This window comes from Pinus tabuliformis, chromosome 7, assembly GCF_031772625.1.
Source record: "Pinus tabuliformis cultivar Carrire ecotype Pingquan chromosome 7, CPIR1, whole genome shotgun sequence".
NCBI lineage: Eukaryota > Viridiplantae > Streptophyta > Pinopsida > Pinales > Pinaceae > Pinus > Pinus tabuliformis.
The window spans coordinates 2,037,744,805-2,037,769,488 of NC_142293.1; the positions used below are offsets into that span (position 1 = coordinate 2,037,744,805).

At 41.2% G+C, this 24,684-nt stretch overlaps 1 protein-coding gene across 1 annotated transcript in view; it reads right to left on the reverse strand.

Moving 5' to 3' along the window:
* Positions 1-24,684, reverse strand: part of LOC149256692 (pleckstrin homology (PH) domain-containing protein) — a 492,716-nt gene that overhangs the window by 35,598 nt on the left and 432,434 nt on the right. The window lies entirely within an intron of this gene.

Here is a 24,684-nt window from a genome sequence, read left to right on the forward strand (position 1 = left end):
ATCCTTAATATTCCATCTTAAAATAACACTTCTACAGTATAGTCAGTGAATGACTGCTAATAATGTGTAGATACGAATAAATCAGTGCATCCAGTTCTCGAACTACTTTCACCAGTGTTTCTAGGAAACAAGTTAACCCCCAAAAAAATGCATGAAGCCGAGGCAAAAGAGGGATCAAATAACAGTAATTTGACAGCTATTAGGTATAACCGAAAAGATAAGATAAATATATTAATTTTCAACAAATGACCGAAATGGTAGGTTAATGCGACTGAAGCAAAAAGTACAATCAGCAATAAGCACCTGCAGGAATACCTACTGTTACTCCAAAAGCATGATGTAACAGAATTTCACAGTTATAGATGAACATTGACTTGAAATGAAATGAAATTCTTTATTTATCTAGTTTTAATGTGGCACCAAAGCTGGGTGACAGACCCCCTGGAAGACCACTTAGGGCCACTGCATAGGAACCATAAATGTAACATTGTGATGAATTTTCCGGAGCCTATTTTTGGTTCCATTAGCAGGTGGAAATAATTTGTCAAACTCGATTCCCTGGATGGTCTCTAATCTGCCCACTCTTCCACCATCAATGTGCTTAACTTCATAATCAACTGCCCATTTCAAGGCTACAAAATGATGTTGATTTCTTATCCAAAGAATATATTCTACCATTTTTTAACCTTAATGATAAGAGCAACTGAAGCAAGGAAATAATTTCCTCGTGAAAAAATAAAAACTAACAGGTTTGACAGTAAGTGAAACAATGCCATATAATTTTTAAAAAATCTGAATAGAATGTTTCGTATTACCAACATTCAGTCAGAAAGAAGGAAAGTCATACAAGAATAATTTTCCTCGTGTTTTAACTTTTTTCTTCTTATACCAGACTACTGCATCTTGAAAATAGTATCAACAGCATTTCACTCGACCCTACTGGTTGTGGGGGATGGTCTTGGATGTCCAAAATAGATTTTTCTCAGCCTAAAAGTTTAAAGGAGAATAAAACTTTTAATCGTTGTACTTCTTCATGAACCTGATATGTAACAAGGACTTTGTGAAATTTAAAACAATGCTAGTGAAACACTGAAGAATATACAGATTGCTCATGAAATGTAGAATTTCTAAAACCATATTTTAAAACCATATATTTATCGCAATGTAAAATGAAAATGCCGAGAAAACAGTGGAATTTGAGCTTTAAAATGAATGTGTAGACGGTTAAACAGTCAAAACGAGAACACTGTGCCTATTCATTTCAGAGGTTGGTTTAATACTATTTCATTAAGAAATTTGATCCCTCAAGCCTGTAATGTTCAAATTAATCAATTGGCTGGATTTTACTTTAGAAAATTTACCGTTAATTTAAATAAACAATGTGCATAATTTTGAACCACAAAATCAACAACAAATTGGAAATATATCTAGCAACTGAAGAATAAACAGGATAAACATGCAGAATAACTCAGCCTTATTTTATTAATATAGATACTAGATAGTACATGCAAATGCTGAAAATGGCTGAGAATGGCATCCCAAAAATATTTGCTACAACATTGAATCGGGCCACCAAAATAACTGAACTGCTAAGCACAACTTGTGAATTTTGGATGAATTCACCAAGGAGAGAGATGGGTTCTTGCCCACTCTCACTGAATCACCCAAGCGTTTCTGTCCTAGGGCTACTGGTGAAACTGGGAATTCCCGGCTCCCCAAACCTCTCCACAAGAAAAATACTCAACTCAAGGATGTCCGAAATGATCTTCCCTTCCTCCTTTTATAGACTCCATAGATAGATCTCCAAACTTCTAGAAGTATCTTATTTTATTATTATTCTAGAAGCTCCGCCATTGACTATATCTTAAGTGACTTTTCAATGTTATTTTATTTCACTTAAGTCACTTATGGCCCTTATTCCTTCAATTAATTATTTTTACCTTTTTAATTAAATGAATAATTCAAGTCATTTTTTAATATGGGAAAATGGTAAATCATCCACCATACTCTCTTTGGCCACTGGAAGTCACTTCTTCGCATCCCATCCTGCAAATCTCCTTGTTTTGGTTCCAACAAGCTACTACGCTGAGGTGTTTCATCAAATGATCCTCTCGGAATGCCACCTCGAGCGTAATTAATTAAGTTAGGTCTAATTATAACCCCGTTTTTTGAAAGTTGTCGAAATGCAACAAAAGGAAAGGCAAGTTGTGCGGATGATGGAATACATCAAGCGAATGCCATTAGAACCCATAAAAAATCCTCAAAACTCTCCCCGAAACCCTAACAATGTAATCATGCTCTTGCGACCTGGCCATCACATACCCTGAAAACCCATCCTGGCTATATTATAGAGGAAAATAAAAACGGGGACATGATAAATCCTCCCACCCCAAGATTCCTTGTCCTCAAGCAATCCGTATCTGTCCACTGCAAAGGCATCTGCAAACTGATACCAAGATCCCATATGAACCACTGTGCTACAACCTGCCTCCATGCAATCCAAACATGAATAGATCCCCCAATACCTAGATCCCAATTCCATCTCCGACTCAACCTGCTATTAATATATCCACCTAGTGTTGATTTTGGGTAGCAATGAATGTGCTCCAAGCCTCAAAATTTGCAAGGAGGCTTGGACACATGCATTCTACAATACCTAGAAATCGTTTTGGGAAATTCCACTTGAAGACAGTTTTATTAAAATAGTTAATTATTCTTAATGGGTGCCTAAGTCTAAACTTAGAAAAAAAATAATTAAAGGGTATTAATCTAACTGTGGGTGAAACTTCTAGAAGAAGACGAGGATCAAGCCAAAATAATTTGAGCCATTGATTAGAATATAATCTGGGCCATTGGTTTTCAACAGAAGGATTATAAGAGGACGCTTGAGGGGGATTCAGAACATACATCAAGTAGAGATCAGAAGATCGAATTTCTAAAGCAGAGCAGTTGCCAGAGAGAAATACAAATTGATCTTTTGCAGTGAGGGGTAAGGATAGTTCCAGTTGGAGATTTCTCCTAATCCGGGAATACTCAGCAAAGAAGGCAGAGAAAGATCAGGGAGATGCAGTGCTATGGCTAAGCTGGCCAACGTAGGATGACGCAAAGGCAATGAAAAGCCTTGAGGAGGTCTGAAAAATTTGTTGGGGGAATCGATAATAGAGCCGAAAGTCAGGGTGTGAGACCGAGAGGTGAAAATCAAAGTTCCTATGAAGCAAATCAATCAACAGAAGGGGTGACGCTGTCCCTAGAGGTTGTCACGCTGGGCTGACGTAGTGGCAATGCAGAGGCAGCCAAGGGCAGTCCATTCAGTGGCTCGATCAGCCAGGATTTCTAGTGATAGTGTGAGGTAATCTCACTCATCTCTCTGTCAGTAAAATTCTCTGTACTGGATAGCCAGCAAGGCATCTAGAGATTGTATTCAGAAAAACTATTGCATAATAATAAAACCCTCAGCTGCTGCACCAGTTTTCCCGCATTGGGTTTTTCTGGAGACATTTGTCCAAAAATAACTGTGTAGATGTGTTGTGTATTTGTTTCTTGTTCAGTTTATTGTTTCCACATTTTATTTTAATGGTGAAGGCTGCAGTGTATTAGTTTCAGTGTTTACTGTAGGAAACAGTAGATAATTTTGTTCAGTAATTAACAAATAGAAGGAACATAATCAGTTGCTGCAATAGAAATTTGGGCTTCCAAATTTTCACATGGTATCAGAGGTGCAGCTGAAACAAGAGAACAGAGCCGGAAGAACCCCGGAAGAACCCAACACAGAAGGAAGAAGGGAAGTGGAAGTGCTGCAAAGGCAGCAAATCGAATCCCCAGAGGGTTTGCGCAGTCTAGGCCAGGAGGGCAAGATCTTCGTGGAAAATCTCTCTCTGAGTGAGTCGACAGAGAGGTAGAATTTCCAAAACGAGATTTGTCAGCGGCAGAAGGAGCAAAGCAACAACTTTAGCGCATAGGGGTTTCTGGTGTGACGTAGTTTCTGCAAGAAGTTGCTGGGCTGAAAGACGTCAGAAGGAAGAAGAGAGACACCTAATGGAATATTTTCCTTAGAGAATTCCCAACAAGGGAATTTGAATTCTCATTTGCTGAGTGTTAGCGCTTGAATTTGGCCTCAGGCTGAAAAAGACAAAATCCAAGGCAACATCAAACCACTTAGCCTCGTAGCTAGCCCTACGGGACAGGAGAGGGTTCTCTCCGGGTCTATCTCGGCAAAAGGTCTTCAAAGGGCTGAGATGACCAATAAAGAACACTGATGTTAGGCTAGTAAACTGATGGGGAAAGTTTGATTTTAAATTTTTAGGGTTTTGTTGGAAAACTGAGCACGACAATTTTGGGTGCAGGAATGAGACACAGTTTTTGCAGAGGTCTTTTTGGGGCAAGGTAGGAGATTGTCTTGATGCCTTTGAAATAAGTGAATGGATGGATATGACCGGTGAGGAGCTAAGGAGAGCAAGAAACCATCGAGAGTTCTCCTTAAACAGATGAAAACATTGATATTAAGCAAACTTAAAGGCAGAGCATAGAAACCATGAATTTTACCTTAACATTTCATTTACTTAATTTGTAGAAGAGAATAGTAAGAAAATGATGCACATAACGAACTTACAAGTACATGAGAGAAACACACCATCAACACAAATAACCACAGGAATCCCAAATAGTGCTGCAAAATCCTGGTCTTTCCTTTGCCAAAATTGTAGAGATACAAAGTGTAAAACAGTCTAAGCTTATCCCTCAAGAGTCCAACCTCTCCAACCTCTGAAAATGACTAAGAAAATACATAATATAGGCAAGTCAATCCATTCCCTTGCCTCTAGGGGTCGAGCTCATCATCCTAGAAGCTGTTTCAACCAATTCTAAACAAAGCACTATAATCTAGGCAATCAAAACAACTTGCCTCTATAAGCTAGGAAACCAATTCATTCATTAAATGTTTGCTATTTTATGAATGAATCATCTAGAATAGGTAAATAAGTGTCATGTCAACATGAAATTACATCAATTACATCAAGGAGGATGAAAAATCCCACCAAAAAGTCAAAACTAGTCAATGCTGCATTTTCCTAAGCTGAAGGTGCAAAACTGGCAAATTTTCCCAACGCGTAGCGCGCCATTTCTCAACGCGTAGTGCGCCTTTCAGCCCACTTTTGAAGCACTTTCCGACATCCAAATGAGGCACAAGTGGGCTTGTTGGAAAGGTCTGGATGTCTACTCTCCAGCCCAAGTGGAATTTCTCAATTTGGTGGCCATTTGCCCCTCCAAAATTGCAATCTCCCAAGACTGCTTCCTGTGTGTCCAAAAAGTGGCAGAAGGTCATTTTTTGCTTTTTTTTGACCTTTTGGGGGCTCAAATCTCCATGAAATGTCTTGATAGTGGTTGAGCAAGTGTAATTTGTCATGACAAATCCAAAAATGTTGAGTTTTTGTGAAATGGACCTCCCCAACTTAAGGGTAGCGCGGCGCGCTACGCGTTGAGCCAAAACCCTGACGCGTAGCACGCCTGAGCCCTACGCGTAGCGCGACTTTCAGATGCTTTTTGCAGGCCTTCCCTGTGTCCAAATCGGGCGCAGGATAGCTCGTTAGAAAGGTCTTTGAGTCTACTTTCCAACACAACTGGAATTTTTCAATTTGGAGTTCATTTGCCATGTCAAAAATCAAATCTCCCAATACTGGTCAAAATATGCCAAATGAGGCCGCCTCAAGGCAGAGTGCTGTTGCAGGCAACTTTTGAATGCCTTCCTCAACTCCAAATTGAGCTCATGATAGCTCAGTGGAAAGCTCTTTGTGTCTAGTTATCATTTGACTCATCAAGAAAGTCAGTTGGCCAACCAAGCTAGGAGAAAACTTGATTTTCCCAAAGTCACTTCAGAGGTGCATTCGATTCTCCTGAGGCAACAATATTTTTGACATTTCTCTAAAACCATGAAACCTGTGTAAAAAGTGAAGGAGGTTTTTCTTCTTTGGCACGTTGTGGACAAAAACCTCTCTCAGTTTTCCAAAATTCATCTTTGATTGCTCTGAAACATCTTTTGAGTGAAACTTATCGCGATGTGTGAAACAAGGAACTTTGTGGAAATGAAGCGCAATGAAGGGGATGAGGGGCTTGTAAATTCTTAAGGAAATTTTTGGGAGTGGGGAGGGATGTTAGGAAGTAGGGGAAAGTGGAATCTCAGAAATCCAGTGAGGGGAAGGGGTCCAAAAGGGCAAAACACAGGTCCAACCTAGAAAATTGCCAGGTTGTAGCAAGAAACTAGGGTTTATGCGAAAATGAAGAATTTGGGGGATCTCAGTGATGGGAAACATTTGATAAGGTACATGAAGGATAGGGGAAGGTGTATGAACATCTGGATACAAGTTTTGCTAATGATTTGACCATCCAAGAGAGATTGCCTTCAAAACCCTAGGAGAGGGAAATGAACTTACCTAGGCGCAACTGAAGCATGAACAAGGTGTAAAATGACTCATTGGACATTGACATGATAATGACAACCCTATGAATGATGATAGACTCAGCAGAATGATGACATGGACCGACATTTGGACAACTTTAGAAGGAGTGAAAGCAAACCCTAGACCTAATGTCTAGTGACCAAATTTTGCTTGAAGACTCACTGAAATGACAAAATTTGACCTTGACACTCTGAGACCACTTTGTAAGAGCATATTTGATCACTGGAGGAAGGCTGGAAAGACTGACACTAACACTGAGCAGCAACAAGGGGCAACATATCTACTAACACCAGCAAGGAGTGTGTAGGTTAGCCTAGCAGCAGCGCAAAGGAAAGAGGAGGTCATTCGACTTTTTCGATTGGTAGAGATGGTAGCCAGTGGGTTGAGAGATCAAGATCGGTTGGATGGTACATCCAACTATGTGATCTGGAAGGCAATGATGTCATGCCTTCTGGATGAACATTTTCTCAAGATCTACATCAACAGTGTGGTAGTTGACCCCGCGGATCCAGAGTTGCTCAAGAAGTAAAAGGGAGAGATGGTGAAGGCCAAGCGGATGATCCTCGATGGAGTGAAGGATCATGTAGTATGTCACATCTCAAGGAAAGGGACTGACAAGGAGATGTGTGATGCCTTTTGCACACTATATCAGGGATCTTCCGAGCAACGGAAGATGTAGTTGGAGCAAAAGATGAGATCCACGCAAATGAAGAAGGGGGAACGCGTTGATCTGTTTCTTGCAAAGCTTGAGGAAACTCGAGACGTGTTAGCAGCTGTGGGGTCAACACCTCAGCCTACCAAGATGGTAAGGTTGGCTCTAAATTTAGTCTCAGAAGAGTGGCAAGTGTGTCTAAAGCATCATGGGCAGAGAGAGAGATTGCTAGATTGGGAAGGAATGTGGGTCGCTGTGCAGCAGGAAGAGACGAGGAGAGACTTAGTCAAGTGCAAGCTTGACAATAGCAGCAACAACAGTGGGTCGAAGCCCAAGGAGGAGGAAGAGAATGCAACCCTCACATCTAAGGGGTAGTAGGAGTAGCGGAAGAAAAGAAAGATATTTCGAAGATCAAGTGCTTCCGGTGTGGCGAATTGGGTCACTACGCTACACAGTGTCCTCTCAAGAAGGACAAGGACGAGAAGCATGACCCGAATGCTGCATCTGCACAGATCGAGGAGTTTGCCATGATCGCCCAGAGGTGGTGTGATATAGAACTGTAGTTCGAAAGAATTGCAAATGGGCAAGATCCTTGAGGAGTCCACCTCTTAGATCAATACCTTGCTACGGGAGCCCAGATCAGAAGTAGCAGGATGGACCAATCAATTGATGTAGAGGAGTGTTGAAGTGACCGTTGCAGTAACTAGGAGTGCTAGAGACTAAGCAACACAGAGCTAGAGTTGGTAGCAGTGCAGTTGGCACAGAGCAGAGGTCAGTAGCAGCACAGAGGCTTTAGAGGGTCAACGCAGAGACTAGCAACAGTTAGAACTCTAGCAACAAGATGCATCATGTTGAACACTAGTTTAGTAATTTTGGATGCTTTTTCGTTGGTGATGCAATAACAGCTGCAAATGGAGAAGGTTGCAGTGAAGATGCAGTTGGCAGTGGTAGTGCCAGCAGCAGCATGGATGCAGAATTTGAGAGGGATTTGCAGTAAGATGCAGTGTTGGAAGTGGCAGTGTCAGCAACAATACAGATGCAACATTTGTGCAGTAGTTGGTGGGCAGAGGTGTCAGACATCAACGGTGTAGAGGGAAATGTCACAGAGAAGGGTGATGCTTTAGCAGATTGCATTACTACAACACATTCCTCGCTAAGAGGGAGTGTTGATTTCTGGTAGCATCGGATGTGCTCGAAGCCTCAAAATTTTGCAGAGAGGCTTGGATGCATGCATTCCAAAAGACCCAGAAATCGTTTTGGGAAATTCCACCCACAGACAGTTTTATTAAAATAATTAATTATTTTTAATGGGTGCCTAAGTCTAAACTTAGGAAATTAAAATAATTAAAGGGTATTAATCTAAATGTGGGTGAAACTTCTAGAAGAAGACGAGGATCAAGCCAAAATGAGCTAAGCCATTCATTAGGATCTAATCTAGGCTGTTGGTTCTCAATAGATTGATTACAAGAGGAGGCTGAGGGGCATTTGGAAGATACATCAAGTAGAGATCAGAAGATCGAATTTTTGAAGCAAAGCAGCTGCAAGAGGGAATTTCGAAGTGATCTTTTGCAGTGAGGGGCAGGGATAGTTCCGGTTGGAGATTTCTCTTGATTCGAGAATACTTAGCAGAGAACGCAGAGAGAGATCCAAGAGAGGCAGTGTTGTGGCTAAGCTAGCCAGCGTAGGCTGATGCAAAGGCAGCGAAAAGCCTTGAGGAGGTCCGAAATTTGTTGGGGGAATTGATAACAGAGCAGGAATCCCAGGTGTGATACTGGGAGGTGAAAATCGAAGTTCTTAGGCAGCAAATTAATCAACAGAAGGGGTGACACTATCCCTAGAGGCTGTGACGTTGGGTTGACGCAGTGGCAGCGCAGAGGCAACCAAGGGTAGTCCATTCAGTGTCTGGATCAGGCAAGATTTCTAGTGATAGTGTGAGGTAATCTCACTCATCTCTCTGTCAGTAATATTCTCCGTACTGGATAGCCAACAGGGCATCCAAAGATTGTATTCAGAAAATACTGCATAAAAATAAAATTGTCAGCTGCTGCACCGGTTTTCCTGCGTTGGGTTTTCCGGGGATATTTTTCCAAAAATAACTGTGTAGATGTGTTGTGTATTTCGTTCTTGTTTATTTTCTTGTTTCCGTATTTTATTTAAATGGTGAAAGTTGCAGTGTATTAGTTTCGATATTTACTATAGGAAATAGTAAATTATTTTGTTCAGTATTAACAAATAGAAGAAACATAATCATTGCTGCAGTAGAAATTTGGGCTTCCAAATTTTCACACCTAGATCCCAATGCCACCATGGCCATTGCTTGCCCATGTCCCATGGCTCTGACTGTGCTCTATCTCTTGCCAAAGATGTTGCTTTACCGGTAGAGTAACAACTCATCACCTCTCTCCAATCTAATCCTTGGCATAAACCAAGGTCAACCCCACTATGCTAATGCTAGGATGGAATGGTGAAGAGCTGCTAGTCTGCATCTCACTACCAAATGAAACACGGAGTATCTCTCACATTTAAGGGCTCCTGCTGCATTATGTCCCTGACTAAAAATATCACTCCATCAATAAGGTACCAACTCATGATCTCTCGACATTCTATCCTGTTGGAAGGATCAGATGCATAGGCACCTGTATATGGGATGAGTCCCCTACGCTGCGTCATGCCCAACTCACGCCACTCTGTCTGGTCAATCAACAATATGCATCTAGGAAACCCTGCCTCTCTCCCTATAATGGGTATAAGTGGCCAAATTGTGTTGCAAGCCTGTCTATGTAGTCCTGGAGAGGGCTGCTCCCTGAAGGTATTGCATCTTTTCTAGCTTCTTGTGCACCTATCTGCACCTCAAAAGTGGGTAGGCCCAAAGATGGATACGCCATCATCTCCAAAAGATCCTCCCCTCATATGACCGAAAACTCCATGATCCTTCGATCTACTAACCTCCTGCAAAACTATTCTATCAGGCTCTAACACCTCATGATGACAAGTGTCTACAAATACTACCACCTTGTTGGTTGTCTGTACATCTGTCTACTCCTCGCCAATGGTTGGCCCAACAGACTGTTGCTCATTCTCCCCCATCATAGGCTCATCATGGGCCACAAGTTGACTCTCCAAAGATGGCCCATCACTCACATTGTGCTCCCTTATGTGTTGCTGAAGCTTAATGGGGATAATCTGCTGCTCATCAATCTCCTTCATGGCCGCACCTCTGAGTTGCTATCGACAACTCCCTATGACTTTGTTGATTTGTGGTAGCATTGGATGTGCTCTACCGTCAAACTTGGCAGTGAGGCTTGAGCACATGCATTTCAAAGAACCCAGAAATTGTTTTGGGAAATTCCACCCAGAGATGACTTTATTAAAATAATTAATATTTTTAATGGAGTTTGTAAGTCTAAACTTAGGGAAATTAAAATATTGATGGGTATTAATTTGATTGTGGGTGTAACTTCTAGAAAAAGACAGAGATCAAGTCAAAACGATTTGAGCCTTTGATTAGGAGTTAATGTAGGTCGTTGGTTGTCCAACAGGATATAAGAAGGGGCTTGAGGGTCATTTGAAAAATACACTGAGAGATCAAGATATCGAATTTTTGAAGTGAGAAGTTCTCAGGAGGAAGTTCTGATCGAGGAGATTTCTTGCAGTTGAGGGGCAGGGATAGCATCCAGAGAGAGAAAGAGATTTTCTCAGCTGGAGAATCATCAACAGAGAGAGGTAGAGAGTGATCCAGTAGCTCTCACGCAGAGGCTGATGCAGGGCCATGTAGAGGCAGCGCAGAGGGTGAGAGAGACTGAGATTTTGCTGAGGAGATTCAGTTTTAGAAGCTGGGAGTCGGGGTGTGAGACCGAGAGGCTGAGAGCAGAGACTCTGGGCAACAAATCGATCAGTAAGCTTAATTAATCAGTATTAATCAGTATCTCTAGAGTTTCCAACTTCTTCCCATAGGTCCCTCACTATTATCCAAGTCCTGTAAGGTCTCCACTATCAATCTGAAGACTCCCCTCATAATGCCATCACTATAAGGGAATAAAGGAGCGGTTAGCACCATATTATTACTGAAACAGGTGGTAACTAGAAGTTTGATCCCTTCACAAGGGTAGGTAAGCATCACTGATTTAAGAGCTTTGATACCACTATAATGTTGGTAATTGGAAATAATCAACAAATACCAAAACAATTTACAAGGAACAACAAAATAAGTGAAGACCACAACCACAAACCAGTGCAGCAAGGGAGGATTTTATTATTCAACAATTCTTCAGTACAACAGGGTGCCAAACTGGCTTACCCACAGAGAGAAAAAAAATTCTCCAACACTTGTTATGAATATAATTCATAACAAGTAAATAATTAAAATAAATGTAAATATTAAATAATCAAATATTGATTATGTTAAATAGTCATTAAGTTAAGTGAAAAGGCATGTCTAAAAGACATGCCTAGTCACGAAAGGACACCTACTTAGGTATATATATGCGGGTCCTCATTGTAACAATCATCACTTATACATTTTATGTATATAATGAATTATTAATATTAAATACCTCTTGTGTATTTTTACATTCAAGTATACAATCTATTGGTTTTTATGCATTAGTGGTATCAAAGCCATGGCACACAATATAATCATGCGAGTCATTGAATGTTGTGCACCGCACAATGTGCCATTTCGTTCACGTCCTGATTGCGTTGAGCAGTTTAATAAAATTCAAGAAGTATTTTAGCGAGTAGAAAAATCATGTGCAAAAGTTAAAGCATGTCGAAAGAAAATCGATAATAAGGAAGATGATGTTGTCAATAAAAAACGGTCATCGGTGTCTCCAATGTCTCTAGAGCAAAGGAAGGCTTTTGAAGATGTGAATATTACTCATATTGATGATGAAAAGGAAGTGAAAAAGGTTGATTCTGATAATGGAGAGAAAGACGTGGATGCAGAGAGGACTAATGGAAGAAATGAACCCATGATTGATGAAGTGGCAGATTTATTTGGTGTGACTGTTGTAAATGTTGCAACAAAGAAACTACCACCTTCTTTGAATGTTGAAGAGGAGAAGTTGAAGAAGCCAAACAATGTAGCCGCTGAGATCTCGAAGGGCCAAACCCTACACACTTCTGCTAAGCAAAAGGCTAAAGATATGAGAGCAGATAAGGAAAAATTGAATGTGAGGATGTGAGGAAGATGTCAGAGAAGGAACCCAACAAGCCAAGAAAAGGGATGGTTGGGATCCCAAAGAAGGAAATCCCACAGGGTTCTAAGGCCAAGGAAAAACATACATAACAACCAAAGAAATATATATATATATATATATATATATATATATATATATATATATATATATCTTAAAAAAAAAGAAAAAAAAACAAAACTTATTAGAGTTATTAGCGAATTATAGACGCTAAGCCACCAGTGATGGAGACCTTCCACCTTCCACCTTCCATGTGCCGAGAGGACAACCGCAAAGACAATTGCCAGCAATATAGCTTTGAGGACAAACCTTCTGAAGAAAGGGGCTATGTTATGAATATAATTCATAACAAGTAAATAAATAAAATAAATATAAATATTAAATAATCAAATATTGATTATGTTAAATAGTCATTAAGTGAAAAGGCATGTCTAAAAGACATGCCTAGTCACGAAAGGACACCTGCTTAGGTATATATATGCGGATCCTCATTGTAACGATCGTCACTTATACATTTTATATATATGATAAATTATTATTATTAAATACCTCTTGTGTATTTTTACATTCAAGTCTACAAGCTATCAGTTTTTATGCTTCAGCAATTCTCCCAGTCCCAGCGTTAGCTTGCTGACCTCTGCTTGGCTCCCAGACACTATGCATCAACCCCTGCTTGACTGCATCAGCCCTGGGCCTCTCTGCATCACCCAGGCAGGCCCTCTAGTGACTGCGCAGTCTCCTGCTGCCTCTGTGTCTGCCTCTCCTGCCTCAATGACGGTCTCCAGTGCCCAATCCCATATCTTTGTTCTGTACTCGCTGCCTCCTGACTGCTCACTAGACCACTAGTTTGAAATTCTCAGCTAACCCCGCTCCAGAAATTGAACTGACTGGTCTCCCTCAATGTGTTCTCCAAGTGACCTTCAAGCCTCCTCTTATACTTTTCTCGTTAACAAATCAACGACCGAGATTAAGTCCCTAATCAACGGTTAAGATTAACTCTAGCTTGAACCATGACTTTTGGACCCTTCTAACACAGTTTTATATTAATTCGCATTAATATTTTATTTTCCCTAAAAGTTTAGACTTAGGGACTCCATTAAAAATATTAATTATTTTAATATCTCCCACACTGTTTAGACTCCGCCCAAACCATTTCTGGCTATTGGAGATCTCATGTGCTTTAGCCTCTCCACTAATTTTCGTGGCTAGAGCACATCCGATGCCACCCCAAATCAACAATTTTCAACAGATCCAAAGAGAAATTAATAGAAATTTGTGCTTTGGTGGTCTTTTTAATATATTTCTCAAAATCTATTTTTGGTACTACTTTTCAACTCATTTATCAAAAATCTGTATGTTTTGAGTGATATGAATGTGGCTACTACAAGTGTTTAGAGATAGAAAATTGTTGGAAGAAATTGTCATTGAGATCAAAGGGTGAATGGGCCAGCACTTGTTTGATGATATGTGTACAGAAGTTAGTGAATATGGATGCAAGAACACTCTAGATTGGTAGCTCTTGTCACGCCTTGTGGGTACTCCTGGTTGAAGAGATACTCATGTTTGAAGTTTGATGCCCCAAATGGATGGGTTTATCACCAGCTCTTGTCCTAGAAATTCATGGCCTTAATAATTCATTGGTGCCCCTAGGAGGTCAAAATTGTAAGTCAAATTGGCCAAAAGTCCTTTGTCCAAGTCAGCCTTGAAACAATGTATTTTGGAAGACAAATTAATTTTTAAAAATGCCCTAAGCTGTAGGCTTTAACCCCGTACAGAAATTACCTACATACGAATTCTATAAATAGAAAATAAACAATGGCAAGAACATATAACATAAAACAGATATACACAGAGATTTTACCCTGGATCTCAAAACCAGGACTACTAGATTGATTTTTCATTATATTCCTTTCAATGTTATAATACATATATATACATGTCGAAGCATACACCCCAATCTAGTTCCCTTGACTGGATCTACAAAATACCATGGACGGAAAACCATCATACCCAAAACCATGTGCGAAAACAACAAACAAAACCATAGGTAGGTCCGCCCACCTAATATAGGGTCCAAATTCTTTTTCCCCAGGGCGCTACCCCGGACCTTGTAGAGGGGGGCTACCGCCCCCCTCAAACCCCTCGACAGGGAGGGCTACGACCCCTCCTACTGCGCCCGACACAACAAACAGGCATGGGGCTAGTCGTGGAAAGAATATAACACACACCCAACATAAGCCTCCTTTGCTCGTTGTCCTATTAGAGAATTTATTGCATAAAAAAATTGTATCTTTGAGGGCAGGTCGGCCCTCAATTAGGCCTCCCTCAAAATGTGTATAAATATGATAGTTGTGGGCATTGCAAGAGGAAAAATTCGGTGCATCTAAGGCAACACTGTTAGTCTGTGTAGCTCGGAATCCGGATAGGTGTTCTAGTCTTGGATTGTGTCTGTGAGGCTAGGGAACAAGTTATTCGGTGCATCTAAGGCAACACTGTTAGTCTGTGTAGCTCGGAATCCGGATAGGTGTTCTAGTCTTGGATTGTGTCTGTGAGGCTAGGGAACAAGTTTTCTCCAATACCTAGAAAAAGTTTCATGAGAAAAAGCCTTGATTAGATAATTAAATTTCCTAAGTCTAATTTAGGGAAATAAGCTTAATTAATCAGTATTAATTGGGGTAAACCAATAATCCTCTAGAGAGTTCCAAAAAATTCACTTGATGGGGTCAAGATGATCTTAGCCATTGATTGAGATTAGATCATGATTGTTGATTCGTCAACGAGAGATTATAAGAGGAAATCGAAGGGCATTTGGAGAACACATCGAGACACAAAATTGCAGTGATAGCATGGGCGCAGAGGCAGTGCGGTGACATCAGCAGCAAGGGTTTCTGCAAGAAGAATTGAGGAGAGATTTCTTCACAAGATTCCAACATTTTGAGAGAAGGGAATAGAGGCCAAATTATTTTGTTGAGAGGCCGTACTATCCAATGGGAGTTAGCCAATGCGCATCACTGGGTAGTAGTTTGATTTCTGATTGCCGGAGACAATTGTCGGAGGAGGCACGAATAGCTCAATCAAGTTGTAGGCAGATGAAGACGGTGCAGGGACAATTTTCCTGAGGCAGTGCGAATCCTAGGAAGGTAGTACACATCTCCAAAATTTTCCAGTGCGAGTTGTAGGTGTTGTCGCTCAAATTGTACAGAAGAATGCAACACCGCTCAGGGCAAGGGCTGTCACTCTGATCCTGACCCTCTTCGTTTAAGCTGTCTCCTACAACAGGCTAAGGGGGGCAGTCCCTATGGATGAGATGATGGGTTCAGGAGACACAATTGAATGTCCTCGAAATGTGGTTAAGGAAGATTGACAACTTTAATTATTTAGCACAACTTGATTAGATTTATTGAGATTATCAATTAGAGACTAGTGCCTTAGGAGTCGATTTACTTGCACAATATAGATTAAATTCCAAGTTACTAGATGAATAATTAATATTAGGATGAAGAACTATCCTATATGAGATCCAACACCTAAGACTAAGTGAGATGCAAGCTCTTGTCAATTTTAGTTAGAATGCATATTCTAGGTGAATCCTTACTCCCAACTATTTTGACGTTAGTAAAAAATGTAGCCCACAAGGAGGTTATAGCCTCATTAACGATACCTCCTGTGAGGTTCTACCCACCCAAGTGTCTCCGTTCCTACAAGATATTTCCCACAAGAGAACTGCAAGGTCACCTATGTTTACCACAAATGGGGGTTTGAACTTCGCAAGTTGGATGAGAAAGGTTTGTCCTATCTTCTTACTTATGCTTGGAGGTACGTTTTATAGATGCACTTCTAAACCTAGAATGATATGCAAGATATGAGTGAAGACTTCAATGAGATAATTAATTAGATTAAGTACTCCAACAAGGCAAGTTATCTTAGATATTCAATATGAGAGCAATTTGGATGAAGCACTTGACAAGTAGATTGACAATTATCTCAAATGAAGCAAGGGAGATTACAATTAGCCAAAGATGGATTGGTCTACTTGTGATCATGGTTTTATTTCTTCGTTGATTGTCTTCATAATCATGTCCTAGCCTTCTTCAACATAGGATCACCATCATCATGTCCTTGCCTTCTTCAACATAGGGTCACTAGTGCAGAGATATTTCATCAATCAAATGCAACATCATTATGTAGTCTTCATCATAAGGACATCAAGCTTCACATCATTGGAGATTTGTCATGTCATCATCAAATTATCGGAGGTAGGACATGTCATCATGTGGTGTTATCATCAAGATCAGTGATATGGTAGTCTTCCATTATGATCATCAAGATACATGATTGACACTTCATTTGTGTCTTGACATCTTAAACAAGAGTTGTAATCATCCTCTGGCATCTTCAAGAATATTTTCCATCCCGACCACTGACATCAATGACAACCTAGATTAACAATCTCCCCCTTTGTCATTGATGGCAATATTCTTGCCCTTTCAACATTCTCTCCCCCTTTGACATCAATGGCAAACGGGGTGCCCAACTACTCCCCCTGTCAAGATGCTCCTTTTCTTCACGACTAGTTTCTTCATAGGTATGTTACTCTCCCTGTCATGGTGCTCTTCTTTCTGGCAATGTGGTCCATGATATGTTTGCATTTCTTCATGTGGTGAACCAGCTTCTCCTACCTGCACAACCTCCTCTGGCTCAGGAAAGATTACCTGCTTAGTTGATCAAGTGGAAGACATCTTAACAACAATCCATCGGATAGATAAGAGATCATGTTCTTCAATGGAGCTACTCCCGAGAGATGATCTATCAACGGATGATTGTTCAAGTGTGACTCATCAAGGTTCTCATAGGATCCATCCATGACTAGCTTCTGCAAGAATCCTTAATCATCATAAGCTCCCCCTAATTGTATGCATGGTCTTCTTTCTGACAGAGTCTCCCCATCAAATACTTGGAATATCAAGGATAACTTCATTAGATCAACAACATGTGTTGTTGGCTGGAGTGTTCAAAAGACTTATGGATTCGATTTGCTTCCTTCTCCATACTTGTGTAACTTTCTTATCTGGCACAATTCTAGCTTGTGTAGGGGCCCAAGTCAAGTTACAATCATGTGCCATATGTCCAATGTTATGACACTTGAAGCACTCTATGTTGTTCATGAATAAGAATTCATGACTTCTTGCAAAATTGCTTCTCGAAGATTGACGAGGACCATTAAATATGTCTTTGTTATATGCCCTACAATCTTTTGCCATGTGCCCAAAGTTTGTACAAGAATAGCAATAACCAAGAACTATACATTGGTACCTGGGAGAATACGGTTTCCTTGATGTACTTCTGAAGTCTTTTTGCCTTGGGATCCTTTGATGATAACCATTGCTTCTTGCATCTTTGACACCATCTGCATTTCTTCTTGGAATATGATTTCTTCCGTTGTTGTCTTGACTCTTCTCCTTGCCTTTGCTGGAACTGGGAGCATCAACATTTCTTCCTGGCTTCCTCACATCCTTGTTTTTTGAAGCATTTTCCTTCTTGCTTGAGGATTCACCTGCATAGCCAAGGCTTGATTTATCAAGGGGAGACCTTTGATGACTTAGGATGTCATCTAGGGTTTGAGAGATTTTCAAGTTCTTATTCAACAAGTCAACTTCCTTTTTAAGAAAGACAGTTTCTCCTTTTAACTTTTCACAATATTCATCTTTCATAACTAGTTCCTTCTTCATTTCTTCCATCATCTTGGTTGCTTCACATGATTGGGCCTTAAGTGAGATGATTTCTACTCTTAACTTGATGATGTCATCATCCTTCTCTTCTAGTTGGCATGTCATGGTGTTTCTTTCCTTTTCTGCTTCATCAACTTGTCCTTCTATGAATTCCAAAGCTTCCATCACCTTCTCAGCTCCTCGTGCTTGTTTCCTTGCTTCTTCTAGTTGATATTTAAGGGAGGAGACCTCTTCCTTGTATTGACCAATCTCTCCTTCAAGTTTGTTCAAGCTCTTGTGCCTTTGTTCAAGGTGGCTTGACAAGGTGTCTTTCCGTTTCTTTGCCTTATCCAATTGATTTGTCATGGATATGCCTTCTTCATGATGCCTTCTCTTGTTTTGATGAAATTCTTCCTTAATCTTGGCGAGCTCCTCATCTCTTTCTTGTACATGAAACTTGACAAGGTCAACTTCCTTCCTTGTCTTGTCCTGGTCACCAACTTGAACTTTCTTCTTAAGTTCCTCATTTTCCTTTTTCAAATTGTTAATCTCTTCCATGGCAGCCATAAGTTTAGTGAGGAGATCTTCAAAATCTTCTTCATTCTCTTCATCTTCTAGGTATTCTTTAGCCTTGATGTTATCACTCTTATCTTCAGCTTTCTTGACAAACTGTGGATTTCCTTCTTGCTTTCCATCATTCTCTTGACTAAAGATCACTGTCAACGCTCCTTTTGAGTGAAGATCATGAAGTTTATCCCATATGCCTTTTGCTAACGAACATTTTTCAAAATTGGCCTTCATAGAATTAGGAAGTCCATTCAAGATTGCTTTCATTGCTCTTGTATTATGTTCCTTGGATTCTCCATCCATCATGCTATCAGCAATCATCGATTTCCAGACTCCAATGCCTTACGTCTTTAAGAATTCCTCATTCTTGCCTCCCATATATCAAAGTTTCCATTGAACAGTGGAGCCTTCACAAATTGATTGACTTCAATTTCGGGGGTTGAGAGAGACACATCTTTAGGAGGATTAGAGACTTTCTTCCTTGGCTTCGCCATTTGTGTTCTAATGGTCAACCTTCAAGCCGTTAGGCTTTGAGTGAAGGTACTGGCTCTGATACCAATTGTTGGAAACACTGGGGGGGGGTGAATTAATATTTCTTTTCGATTGTTATTTTTACCAGTTAGATCACTTATATTTAGAACACAAAATGAACAATAAGAATAAATGCTTTTATTAATATAATCTTTATAATAAATCAAGTACAATTTATATAGGGCTCCAACCCTAGATGAAGACACCAATCTTCAATCTTTCAGGCTCCAACCTGTTGCCAAGAACCAACTTGGACTTCCAAGGCTCCAACTTTTTCAATTCTGAGGCACCAACCTCAAGGGCTCTGACCCTATATCTCGTACAGGCTTCGACCTGGTTTCTTGAGGACTCTGATCCTCTAGGGTTCCAACCCTATCTATTTTCCAAGCACCAACTTGGACTTTCCACGGCACCAACCTTGAGTTTAAGAGCACCAACTCCAAAGACACCAATCTTATATTTGCCAAGCACTAACTTGGTCTTTCCAAGGCACTAACCTTGTCAATTCTGAGGTACCAACCCCAAGGGCTCCAACCCTATAGCTTCACTTTGTCAAGGTATGTTTGGTTGTACTTCACGACTCCCCAAGTCTTCTTCAAGTGTCTTCAGATGTCGTCAATAATGCCTCAAAGGTGTCTTCAATAAATTGCTCAAGTTTTGCACCAGGTCTTCCAAAAAGCTCCAAGATAACTTTAACAACTTTCTTCAAGTTACTTCTGCTTCAAGGATCTTCAAGCTGCTCAAAGGTGTCTACAATATTGCTCCAAAATGTATTTAATGGTGCTACAAGGAGACTTCAAGAATGCTGCTCAAGAGGAGCCAAGAGATAGGCTCCAAAGATGTCTTCACAAGACACCCTTCAATAGTACTTCAAGATGTTTTCCAGGATTGACTCCAATAGTGCTTTTCAAGGCTGCCCTCAATAGACAAAGATGCTTGGTCTATATTAGCTTATAGACTGAGGTCTTTACTTCAGAGGTCTATAAATGATGCCCATTAGCTGCTATGCCTCTATCCTCCAAACAGGTCCAAAGAATGTGTTATAAGCTTACCAATCCAACAAATCTGAATCAACAAATTCAAGGTGAGTGATGACTGTTCAAAGCAATGTGACTGTCCACCAACTGCTCTCCAAAGTTTGTTGCAAAATGCTTCAAATCTGCTTCTGAATGCCTTTTATGCTGCTCCAAAACTTTACTTCAAGGCCCTTCAAGATCCTCTCCAAGTCTGCTATACGGATGACAAGTCTGTAACTTGGTGCCAAAAATCTGAGCTCCAAAAGACTGAAATTCTGTGGTGTAAGAGCTGCAATAGGACACTGTTCAGCCTTCTGAGCTTCTACAGGAGTCTGGAGACCATGATTCGAGCTGTCCACAGTCCTAAACAACAAATTCGAGCTGTAAGGTAAATGAGAACAGGTTCGAAGTAATTTTCTGTCCACTGTTCCTTTACACAGCTTATCACAGCAATATTCCTCCTCGGCCTCCTTAAATTTGCCCAAACAGTAGACTACTAAGTCCTCTCAGCCTCCTTGCTGTTCTGTATCTTTTCTCTGAAATGATCACCGAAAAATTGATAAGAATGAAGTGTTTAACGTCATATTTATACACCAATTCACTCACCAAACCGAATAGACATGTCTCTTAAGGGCAGGCCGACATGGGAGAGAAGCTCAGGTCGGCTTACTGACCAGAATTACATCATTAACTTGTAAAATCAATAACTTTCAAACCGCTTGGAGTTTCGGGCTGAGTAATAGCTCGTTGGAAAGGCAAAATTATGCTCTTCAAGATGGTGTAGGTGTCATTAAGGAATTTTGCCTCTAAGGTAGCAAAAATTATTTTTTAATGTGACTGATTATTTATGAGTGCAGAAATGGAGGCAAAGTAGAATGCCTTTGAGTGTAGGGCTTCTTCATGGTTTTATTTCTTCATTGATTGTCTTCATAATCATGTCCTAGCCTTCTTCAACATAGGATCACCATCATCATGTCCTTGCCTTCTTCAACATAGGGTCACTAGTGCAGAGATATTTCATCAATCAAATGCAGCATCATTATGTAGTCTTCATCATAAGGACATCAAGCTTCACATCATTGGAGATTTGTCATGTCATCATCAAATTATCGGAGGTAGGACATGTCATCATGTAGTGTTATCATCAAGATCAGTGATATGGTAGTCTTCCATTATGATCATCAAGATACATGATTGACACTTCATTTGTGTCTTGACATCTTAAACAAGAGTTGTAATCATCCTCTGGCATCTTCAAGAATATTTGCCATCCCGACCACTGACATCAATGATTGACATCAATGACTACCTAGATTAACAGAGGCCCACCTTCAAACATACAATCATAACAAGTGGGCGAGGGACCACGGGGCTGGCTTAGGTGGCAAAGATAATGGCACATCGTATCAAATGCAGAAGGGGGAGCAGATAGATCACTTCCTTAGTAGGTTGCAGGACATTCAGGACCAACTAGCTTCCATAGGGGCCACACCGGATCAGGAGTTAATGGTGAGGACCGCCCTAAACGCAGTCTCTGAGGAGTGGGAGACATTCGTCCAAAGCATTTTGGGCAGAGCAAACCTTCCAGGTTGGGAAGAACTATGGGCATCTCTTCACCAAGAAGAGATGAGACGGCTGACCAAGGCGAGAAGTAGCGGCAAAGGAGCCTGGGTCGAGAAAGAGGAGAAAGATGATGTGGCTCTGGCATCTACGGGGCACCAAGGGAAGAGGGAGAAAAAGGACCTCTCCAAGATTAAGTGCTTCAACTGTGGGGAGCTGGGCCATTATGAAACCCAGTGTCCTAGGAAGAAGAATAAGGGAGAGGCGTCTGACTCCAAGGCAGCACCAGCTAAGGCGGAAATGGAGGTAGAGGATGATGACAATTGTACCATGAGTGCTCATGCACCTCTAGAGAAGAGGTGGGGTGACATCGAGCTGTAGTCAAGAGGGCTACAGGAGATGAGGGGCAGGATCCTTGAGGTACACAAACTCTTGGATCATATTCGGCTATGGGAGCCCCGAAGTGATAGTGGCAGGATGGCAGATGTCAGTAGCAGCAGATGCGGATGGAGCGGCAGAGAGTGCTAGAGTGCAATAGCCCCTGGCAGTGCAAAGAGGGTTGCAGTAGTGCGAGAGGCACAGAGGGGGTTGCAGTAGTGCAGGAAGGCACAAAGGTGTTTGCAGTGGTGCGAGAGGCACATAGTTTGTTGCAGCAACGTAGAGGCAGCAGAGGAAGCACAGGGTAGCAACAGAGAGAGCTTCAGCATCAGGAGGGTTTCTAGCCTAACAAGGATGTCACTAGTTGGGTAGATCAGTTACCATTGTCTCAGCAATTGAGTTGCAGTGCAGCAGTAGCAGTGGTAGTGTTATGGGCAGCATGATGCAGCGTGATGAGAGAGGGTTACAGTGTGTTGTCGCACATATTGACACGACAACGCTCAGACCGGAGGCTGTCACTCTGATCCCCTATCTCTCCGTTTAAGCCTGTCTCCCGCGGCTAAGGGGGGTAGACCCTATGAGGTGATGAAGACCAACTGTCGACCAGTTGGGTTGGGAGACACGAAGAAACAAGCACTAAATTGATTTTGTTAAGTTAAAAGACCAGTGCCTTGTGGGTTTGATGTTTAAAAGATTATTTACTAGATGTTGCAGAGATGTAAACCATATACAACAATCATTTATCATCAAATAACTTGAACGATGCAAGATATCCAGTAAAACCACAATGTTCTTATAATGATTAAAGCTCAATAACGATATTCCAGCGATTAAAAATTTCGAAAGATAAATGCTTTAAACAACCACGCAATTTCAAAAGTTAACCAGAGATCACATTCATATAGCTAATCTTTAAGTGATCATTCAAGCATATTTAACCACATGAAAAATGATAAACATTAACCCCACATCAAAAATTTAGCCTCAGCGAAAGAGATAAAAAGTAGCGGATTCTTGGGCTAAAATTCAAACTGGCAAAATATTTCCATTTTTTTTTATATTTTCAAAGAAATTTAAAAAATAAAAAAAACCTATAAAAAACTAAACTAAAAGAAACATTTTCATTTTTATTTTTTTTATTTTTCTTTTAAATAAAAACAAATAAAATGAAAAGGAAGATCCAAATGTTTTTTTTTTAATACCCAGGCTATCCAATCTGCCTGTGCGCTGCCAAAGTTTGCAAAATTATTACGCTGCAAGAACCATTACGCAGCTCATCAACAACTGTTTCCCAGGCATTCTGCGTCCGTTTCCGTCTCCTCATCGCTACAAAACCCTCCCTCACTCAACCTGCATCTCTACCTTGATGCCATCAATCATACTCTCATTCCTGCGTGCTACCTAGTTCGAGCTTCATCGACCCTTCACGCAGCAAATTCATCCAACCTGCAGCACGCCTCTCCCTCAGCACCATTTCGCAGTTATTGATTGTGTGGTTGCTCTGCTCAGATCCCACCATCAAAAACCCTGCAAGAAACAAGAGAAGCGTGAATCTTTTGATTCCACCTGCGTCCAGACGATCACCCAAAGCCTCTTCCGTCGACCTGCGCAACAACCAAGTGAAATCGTGTGAGTTTCCATCTAATCTGCAGGCATAGGTAATTTTTTTTTTTACTCGCGGCTCAGCGTTCCTTCTTGTGCGCACGCACTAGGTATAAACGCGTCTTTTTGTTTCAGGTTTGAAATATACGTCTATTCTTCAGCCATGGTTACGTTTTGATTTTCTTTTTTTTTTATTTCTTTTATTCTAAGGGAGAGGCGTCTGACTCCAAGGCAGCACCAGCTAAGGCAGAAATGGAGGTAGAGGAAGATGACAATTGTGCCATGAGTGCTCATGCACCTCTAGAGAAGAGGTGGGGTGACATCGAGCTGTAGTCAGGAGGGCTACAGGAGATGAGGGGCAGGATCCTTGAGGTACACAAACTCTTGGATCATATTCGGCTACGGGAGCCCTGAAGTGATAGTGGCAGGATGGCGGATGTCAGTAGCAGCGGATGCGGATGGAGCGGCAGAGAGTGCTAGAGTGCAGTAGTCCCTGGCAGTGCAAAGAGGGTTGCAGCAGTGCGAGAGGCACAGAGGAGGTTGCAGCAGTGCGAGAGGCACAGAGGGGGTTGCAGCAGTGCAGGAAGGCACAAAGGTGTTTGCAGTGGTGCGAGAGGCACATAGTTTGTTGCAGCAGCATAGAGGCAGCAGAGGAAGCACAGGGTAGCAACAGAGAGAGCTTCAACATCAGGAGGGTTTCTAGCCTAACAAGGATGTCAGTAGTTGGGTAGATCAGTTACCATTGTCTCAGCAACTGAGTTGCAGTGCAGCAGTAGCAGTGGTAGTGTTATGGGCAGCATGATGCAGCGTGATGAGAGAGGGTTGTAGTGCACATGCATTGTTGGGAGAAAGGACCAGCAGCAACACAGATGCAGAGGGAGTTGTCGTACAAATGTAGCAGTGGCAGTGGTAGAGCGATGGGCAGCGGTATAAGATGCAACAGTGCAGAGGATGTTGGGCAGGAAGGCCAAGCATTAGCACAGGTACCGGTGCCGAATGATTAGGGTGATGCTCAGTGGTGGA